The sequence below is a fragment of the Leucopleurus acutus genome, assembly GCF_964270905.1.
Source record: "Leucopleurus acutus genome assembly, chromosome: 12".
Classification (NCBI taxonomy): domain Eukaryota; kingdom Metazoa; phylum Chordata; class Mammalia; order Artiodactyla; family Delphinidae; genus Leucopleurus; species Leucopleurus acutus.
In genome coordinates, this window is record NC_139154.1 from 21910668 (window position 1) to 21919245 (window position 8578).

The window sequence follows — 8578 nt, forward strand, 5'->3', positions numbered from 1 at the left end:
CCTGCGAAGGTGTGAACAACAGGAAGCAGGGATTATTGGGGGCCGTCCTGGAGCCTGGCTGCCACACCTGCTAAAGGTGCTTTTTATTGGGACCTCACAATTTCTAGAGACTCAGTTGCTCATCCTTTCGTTTAAACTGGCAGGGAACACATGAACCTTGAACCTTGTTGAAACACGGAGGGAGCTAAACATATTTTATAAAAGCCATTGACTAAACATTTTCCGTTCTTTGTTGTTGTTGTTTTGGAGGAGGAGACGTGTGTGTGTGTGTGTATGTGTGTATGTGGGAGAGAGAGACAGAGACGGGGGGGAAGGAAAGGGAGAAGGAGAGAAAGAAAGAATGTAAAAAACTCTAATTTTTCAGATCAAAATGATCTTTTCTTCCAATTGACATATGGCTTCAGCATAACTCTTATTCTTCAACTCCCAAAGCAAGCACCTCTGTGAACTCTCACTTACACACAGGCTTTTTGTTTGGAACTATGGGATAGGAGTAAGAAGGAAGGGACAAAACACTAGCTTTCGTGCTTGGTTTTAAGTTCTAATTTCTCAAAGAGAGAGAGAGAGAGTACTGCAAGCCAAAGTCTTTGACTTATACGACTCATTAGGGTGAGTAGAAGTCAATTATTGAAGACAGTTGCTTCAGAAAGTCAAGAATGTAGAAACTCCTGAAAATAGAAAGCTTGTTACCTCTTTATGTGATCATGAACGATCTGAAAGAACTTTCCATAGTGTGACTGTGAAATAAGGTTGAGTTTTTATTTCCTGTTAAATAGGATGAAGAGGACAGTGACCCACGTTGAAGGGTGAGGCAGAGACATACAGAGCTCGTCTTACAAGGAGGGAAAGTTTCCGGTTATGTATTAGATTTGATTCTAGTTTTCTGGGGTAAAACATTAATCCTACAATCTTCTCTTTTTCATAGATGCTGAGATTCCTTTATAAGCTATTTGGATACCTGTATTTATAAGTTTTTTCTGATTTTCAAGAAACTCTTTCCTTCTTGGGGGAGTGAAGCAGCAGGTCTTACTGGTGAACATATTTGGTGAGTTGTAGTAACCAGGTAAGAGGAGAGAAGGTGCTAGCAGGGGAAAAGCTCTCATGGGGAGGGGAGGAGAGCAAAGGCAGATGTGACAGAGAAATGAATTTGCCATCTATAGCCTCAGCTTCTTTCTAGAAGGGAGCCGCTTTCATAGCTGCCTAGCGCCATGGGGGATTTGGGGTGTGCACATCTGGGGACAGACACTGAGGAGAAGTGAGAGGCTTCTGAGCACCTCTGGGAGGGAAGGGGTGGTGATGACCAGGTGCAAGAGGGGAGGAAGGAGGGGAAGCTGTGAGATACTGCAGGTGACGTACACGTCGTCAGCTTGGTGCCCCACATTTCAGACCTGTTGGTGTACGTGGATTTCTCGTGCAGGTTGGAGAAAGGGCGAGTCCCGGACTGATGCTGAGCGGAACAGAGACGGGACTCCCGGGCACAGAAGCCTGAGGCAGAGACACCTCGAGATCAGGAGCCCCCGGAATTAGGAGACCTCATAGGGAAGACTCTGGGTGGTTATGTGGTTGTGGAATTGGCAGTGGGTCTGAACTAATTATTCCTACTTCTCCAAGGCGCAAGGAAGGCCCGCTAACTTTTCCGTTTTGGCAGGTCAGTGCGATTTTTGACATTTAAAAGCTTTTGGTTTGGGTACAGAGCTAAGATGTCCTCTCCACGTGGATGAAACCCACATGCAAACACAAATAAGCTCTTGTACACGTGTGTGCATGCACACACACACAACAAACACATTTCTGCTCTTCCAGCTGCACCAATCTGTTCTCATTTCAGACAAACAAGTCTGGCCAATTTTGATCTTTCCTTTCATGTCGTTGAATGGTAAGTTGTCACAGATGTTCTGTGCCCCCATAGAGAAGCATTGCCTTCCATTGGTTCTGGGTCACTTTTGTTTAGGAGAGTCACCTCCAAGAGGTACAGTCATTTTTAGTGGGTGTGGCCTGAGAGCAAATTATGCGTGGGGTGCAGTGTCAGATCTTTGGGCCTGGAGAGAGATCCTCAAGGGAGCAGGCTGTGTCCCCTCCCAGGCTCACCCAGCTTCTCCCTGCCAGTTGGATGCATCAGCAAGAATCTCTGGATTCTACATTTTGCAGAGCCCTTGAAGACAGAAGGATAAAGAGGAACTTCCTGAAGCAACCCATGGCTACTGCGGCCCCTCTATCTTACATCAAATGTTCCCTTCTCTATTACAAAACCTCATAGGCCTTGATAGATGCTGGCCTCCCTGGACTTCACGAAATGTCTTGAACAGTCAATGGAAACATTGAAGATGCTGTTAGTCATCTTGGTAACAGTCAAGTACGTAAGTGCCAGTGCTGACAAACTCTTTGAAAGACAGATTCCACAGCAGAGTTCTCTCTCTTTTTTTCTGGCCACCCCATTTAATATTGATAACCATACCCTTTGCACCAGAGCTTTAGAGAGGATGGAGAGCTGGACCCAAGCTACACTGTCAGTGAGAGGAAAAGCAGCTGTATCTAAAGGTCCTGCTCCTTCTACTATATTAGAGAGTTCTTTGGCAGCTGGCACATCCTGATCATTTGGAAGTCACCAACAGTCTGAAAAAGAAAATCACATCGATGATTAAAGTTGGTTTATTCAGAATTCTAACAGGTGCAACATGAGTCCACAAATCTGTATCACAGCCATCCAAGACAGGCCATCTGGAGACACATGGAAAGAGTCCAGTTATGGAGGCTTTGGATTCTGGCTTTACCCTGTACTGGCTCTTGCCTTGAGTAAGGTAATTAATCTGCCTCTCTGAGCCTCCGGTAAGCCTCTGAGGAATGGAAGTGTCAGCGTGTGCAAGAGTGTCTGCACACAGAGCCTGGTATACGCTTAACTCACCCAGTCGTATCAGATGTTTTCAAAACATTGACGTTGAAGCATCAACAGTAAAACTTCCCAGAGAAAAGTGCACCGTTGTTCTTAGAGCTGCAGCTTTTGGGAGGTTGTAGCTGCCAACTCGCACTGTAAGGGCACTGAGGGACCTGCCGCCAAGAGAGAGTGGAGGTTTTGCTGAGGAAGTCACCCACAAGGGAGGTAAGATAGAACTAGAGGAAATGTGACCATCTATGGAGATAACGTTACAGCTGGAAGTGCAGCTTCATCAGAGACCTTTCGAGTAGAGAATGTGATGCCAACTGAGTTGGTCTTTGTTAACAGTACCCTGAATCAGTGTTAGCTTATCAGTAAGCTGGTTCCTGTGTCTTCACTGATAAGGAAAATGGGAAGTTTTAAGAGAGAGGTGGCTGTCGTATTTAGCACAGAGCTATTAGAGAAATTCGTTTTTAGAGTTAACAAACTCTGTTGGTAGGAAGTTGAGGAAGAAAGAGCGCATCGGACTGATGGTAAGTGTCTTTCCTTGGGGTGTTTTTCAAAAATGCATTTATCTCAAAGGGAATGGAATTTTAAAACAAAACTGTGGGTTAAACTTAATCATTGCTCTCAATTTTCTGTTTATGAAAAAGATAGTGTTACCCCATGGGAAACCCAAGTTACAGACTCATGAAGTCCTGTGAAGTCTTGTTTGTATGAGGTGGAACTTTGCCTCGTGTAATGGAAAATAAATGGGGGAGGATGGGCTTGGGAGGGGGCCTTGCAGTATACAGTACATACAAAGTACTCATATGCCAGAATTATCCTTGCTGGAACCCACTAAAGTCCAGAAGTGGAGTCTGCTCAGACCGTGGAGAAGGGAAAAGTGCTTAGCAAGCAAGGAGCTGCGGGGCAAAGGGTATGTGGTATGGGGAAGAGAAGTCAGCCCCTCAGGGAGAAGGAGATGCAGGATGAGAAAGGAGAGTGCCAGGTATGGGGAGCAGGGCTGCCGAGGGCCCATCTTTCTGGGGGAGTGGTGGGTAGGGAGGAATATACCTGATTTAAGTTCACGCTTGGCATTGGCACCTCCAGTTGACAGCTCCATTTCTTTCCTCTCTGAAGTCTCCCAACAAAGCGTGTAGAGTCAGATGTGGCAGAGCTGACCCCCAAAGCCGTACCCCTGAGCGTCAGGGACAGAGAAGTGGGAGGTGTGCTCCCTCTGGCTGCAACAGTTCTCTCTCTTTTTTTCTTTTTTTTGGCCACCCCATGTGGCATGAGGGATCTTAGTTTCCCGACCAGGGGTCGAACCTGCGACCCCTGCAGTGGAAGCATGGCTTCTTAACCACTGGACCGCCAGGGAAGACCCCTTCTTTTTTCTTTTTTTGCAGCCATTCTTGAGGCCAAAAATACTCATGTGTCATTGCCCCCAAATCTCAATATGGACCTTCTTATCCCCTTTCTGCTATTCTACATACAGTATGTGAGAGAAAGCTCTGACTTACACAGAACTGCACTTAATCCCTGCCGATGACTTACCGATGACTCTAGGCCACTCATCTGACCTCTTTAATTCTTGTATTCTTTACCTATAAAACCAGCATCTTAGTACTAATACCAAGCTAAGAGGGTGGTTTCTAAAGATTAAATGGATGTAAAGTAACAGCACCGCACCTAGCTGTCAGCAAACGCTTAATAATGTCAGCCATCGTCATTATTTTTTACCTTTCCTGCTCTGGGAACCTTCATCTCTGTGCCCTGCTGGCAGCACGCCGTGTCTGCTGATTTGAATTACAGAATCCCCAGCAGGACATTGGGTTGTCTCTGCTCTTGAACAGGTTGTATAGATGAGGACGTTTCTCCCTCTGTGTCTGAAGATGTGGACTAATAGCTCAAACAGATCTGGGACGTCTTTGGTTTTCAGATTCCTGCTTTTCCATCGGGAGAACTCTTCATATGTGTCCTTCAAAATGTTTGTCCTGTGATTATGAGGGTCCATAGTTCTCTGCTCGCCCCTCCACACTTCCCAGTTTTCTGTGAATGCAGAGATAGAAAAGCGCAAAGGAGAGGATCTCCAGAGATTTGGGTAACATTGATATCCAAGGGGTATCCAAGGGACACCAAACCAGCTCTGAGGTGGGACAAGCTTGGGGTGTTGGGGGAAGAGGAAGGAGAAAAGTGTGGACTGAGGGTGGGACACATGGAAGACCTGAATCAGAGAAGTGTGAAGGGTGGCAGACCATGGAGGGCCTTTTAATCCATTACAGAGACTTCGGTGTTCACTTAATAAAAGGAGAGGTTGGAGGAGAGGAGTGGTTAAAAGGATCGTGCTGGTTTCTGCTTTGAAAATAGATTCTAAGGGGGCAAGGGAAGGACCAAAGAGACTAATTCAGAGGCTACTGCAATAATCCAGGCAAGAGATGGTGGTAGCCTGGACCACCAGTGAGTGTCACGAGCAGTGTCACGTGGTTGAGCTCTGAATATACTTGGAAAGTAGATGCGGTGGGACTTGCTGATGGTTTGGATGAGATGTGTTGGAGACAGAGGCATAAAGAAACCGCCGTGGGTTTTGACCTGAGCAGTTGTAAAGATGGAGTTGCCATCAACCAAGATGATAAGGGCTGTTGGAAGGGCAGATTTTGGTGTGAAGAACAGGAATAAGTCTTGACAGGTTAATTTGGAGACATCTCCAAATTAATAGGATACAGATAAGTGGAGGGTTAATAGGATACAGATAAGTGGAGGGTCAAGTCAGCAAGTGCATATCTGAGTCTGAAGTTCAGGGGGTTAGTCTGGACGGCAGGTTTCACTTTGAGAGTAGAATCCGCATACAGATGAAGTCTACAACCAGGAAAGTGGATGACATCACATGAGGAATGAGTGTAGACAGAGAAGAAAAGAGACTCAAGGACTGAGCCATGCAGTGGTGGGGAAAAGAGGAGATGTGAAGAGCAGCCAGCGGTGTCCTGAAGAAGGACGGGGAGAAACTGTTCCACTGGGACAGAGGCTGCCCAGAGCTCAAGGCAAGATGAAGACTAAGCACGCACAGTGGTTTTAGCAATTACGTGGAGGTAATTGGTGGCATTGACAAGGGCAGGATGCCATTGCAATCCTAGCTAGTTATTAACAGAATTGAAATTTAGAAAAAGAAGCAATGCAGTGTTTCCAAAGTGGGTTCAGATTCTATAAGGTTATTTGCAAATCAAGCAAACAAACAAAACAAAATGAGAAACAGAAACAAAGAAAGAAAGGATTCTAATAGAAACTTATTCTAACTTACGCTAAATTCTCAGCACTTCCGCAGTGATTTACACGCAGAGATGCAAATTTATCTGTTTGGGAAAGATGAATATCTCTCCCCAGGGAAGCTTTCCAGTGAAAATAAGCAGTTGCTCTTTTGTAACCTCATGATCTATCTATATACTTTCACTCTTGAAGATCTCATCTAGTCTGGTGGGTTTAATTTTATCTATACACTGACATATTCCAAATTTATATATATCTGGATGATATATCTCTAGCCCAAATGTGTCTCCTGAACTTCAGAAGCAAACAGCCCGCTGGTGTCTTGACATCTCCAGTTGTATGTCTAAGAGATATGCCAAGCTGAATATGTCCAAAACTGCTTGACTCTCATTCCAAAACCTGTTCCACATCCAGTCCCCCATCTCAGTAAATAGCAACCCCCTATGCCCAGTTGCTTGGGCAAAAGTCTTGAAGTCGTCTTTGGCCACTGTCTTTCTCTCCTACCCTATACCTTGTTCATCAAGAAATTCTGTCAGCAAACCTCAAAATACAGCCCAAATCCAACCTTGTCTCACAACCTACACTTCCACAGCCTGGTCCAAGCCACCATGTCTCTCATCTGGGCCATCACAAAGCCTCCTAACTTGCTTTCTTCCTCATCCCTTGCCCTCCCGAAGGCTATTCTCAGCACCCAGAGCCTTCTTGCTAAAACCCACGTCAGGTCCTGCCATTCCTTGGCTTGTTCCCTCCCGTGGTTCCCCCCTCTCTGAGCAAAGGACCAAAGTGCTTAAGCTGACTCGTGAGGCCGTGCACGGTTTGGTCACTGGACCTCTCCGAGCTGCTCTGACTTCCCTGCCAGTCACAGGGCTCCCTGCCGCTCCTCAGACACAGCAGGCGTGCTTCTGCCTGGGCTGTACTTCGACTGTTTATCAAATGCCACCTTCCTAGTTGGCCTTCCAGGTCACCGTACCTAAAACTGCACACCTCTCCAATCCTCCTTACTTCCCTCCTCTGCTTTCTTTTTCTCCCCGAATGTATCACCATGTAAAACCTTTCATAAATACTTTTTACTTATTTATATAAATATCGTCTTCCTTCTCCACTAGGCTGAAAATTCCACATGGGCAGGTATTTCTGTCTTCCTTTGTTCTGCGTGGTATTTGGAGTGATGGTATCGTTTTAGAACTAGATAGAGGTGTTGGTTGCACAACATTGTCAATGTACCGAATGTCACTGAATTGTCACTTTAAAATGATTAAGTTTTGTTATGTGAACTTAACATCAATAAAAAAAATTATTCAGCAGCAAAAAAAGAAAAGAAAATTGAATAGTCAGGCTAAGTCTTATTGAGAAGGTGCTATAGGAGCAACGACTTGAGGAGGTGAGAAAGTTAGCCTTGTAGGTAATTGGAAGGAGGCGACCAGACAGAAGGAAGAGTGAGTGCAGAGTACTGGCTGTACATTCAAGGAGGACCCAGGAGCCAGGACTGGAAAGGAGGACCCAGGTGGCCTCATATAATGTGGGCACCATAGCTGCTGTAAGAGTGTTGGCGTTTCCTCTGGGCGAAGTGGAGGCGCATATGATTTGACTTAGGTTTTAACAAGATCTCTGGAGCCTCTGTATGAGGAATAGTCTGAAGAGGGGCACTTGTGGAAGCAGAGAGAACTGTTAGAAACTATTTTTAAAATCCAGGTGAGAGATAATGGTGGCTCGGATGGGGACGTGACCATGGAGGTGGGGCCGGGGAGATGGGGGATGTCATTGTAGGTAGGATGTACTTTGAAGATGAAACTATTAGGATGTCCTGATACATGAGGAAGAGGAGAGCCATTCATATATGGAGAGTTTTGGCTTGAGCAACTCTCAAGGGGGAAGATGGAGTTGTCACCACTGAGACAAGGAAGATTGTGGGAGAAGTTTTTCTTAGGGGCAAGGGAGCGGAGGAAGGTTGGAGGGTTATATCTCCAGTTTAGTTCTGAAGATATAAAGTCTCTGTTAATTCCAGTTTGTCCTTGAATATATACAAGTTGCTTCTAGTTTTTGAAGGGGAGAATTGGCTGAGGCCAAAAGAAGCATGGAGGGAGGGAGATAAATGCTGAGTGCCCCAACAGTTTGGAGTGTGGCAAAGAAGCAGCAAAGAGATGAAAGTGTAACCAAAGGAGACACAGTGGGTAGACTGGGCCCAGAGCCTTTTCTGGAGATGCAGGGCAGACCACCTAACACTGCACAGGATCTGCCCCCATCTGTCACCGGCTTTATGCCCATTTTCATCAGGAAAGACAGAAGGAAAGTGGGGTCTAAAATGCTCTCTAATGAAATGAGGGGGAAAAAAATCCATTTGCTTATCGTCAGAATTATTGAGTGAGAACCTGACTCGCTTAAATTCACAAAAGTTTAATAGGACAAGTATTTCCTCGTTTTCACATGTTTACAGTAAGACCAGGCTACAGATGGCCAAGCTCT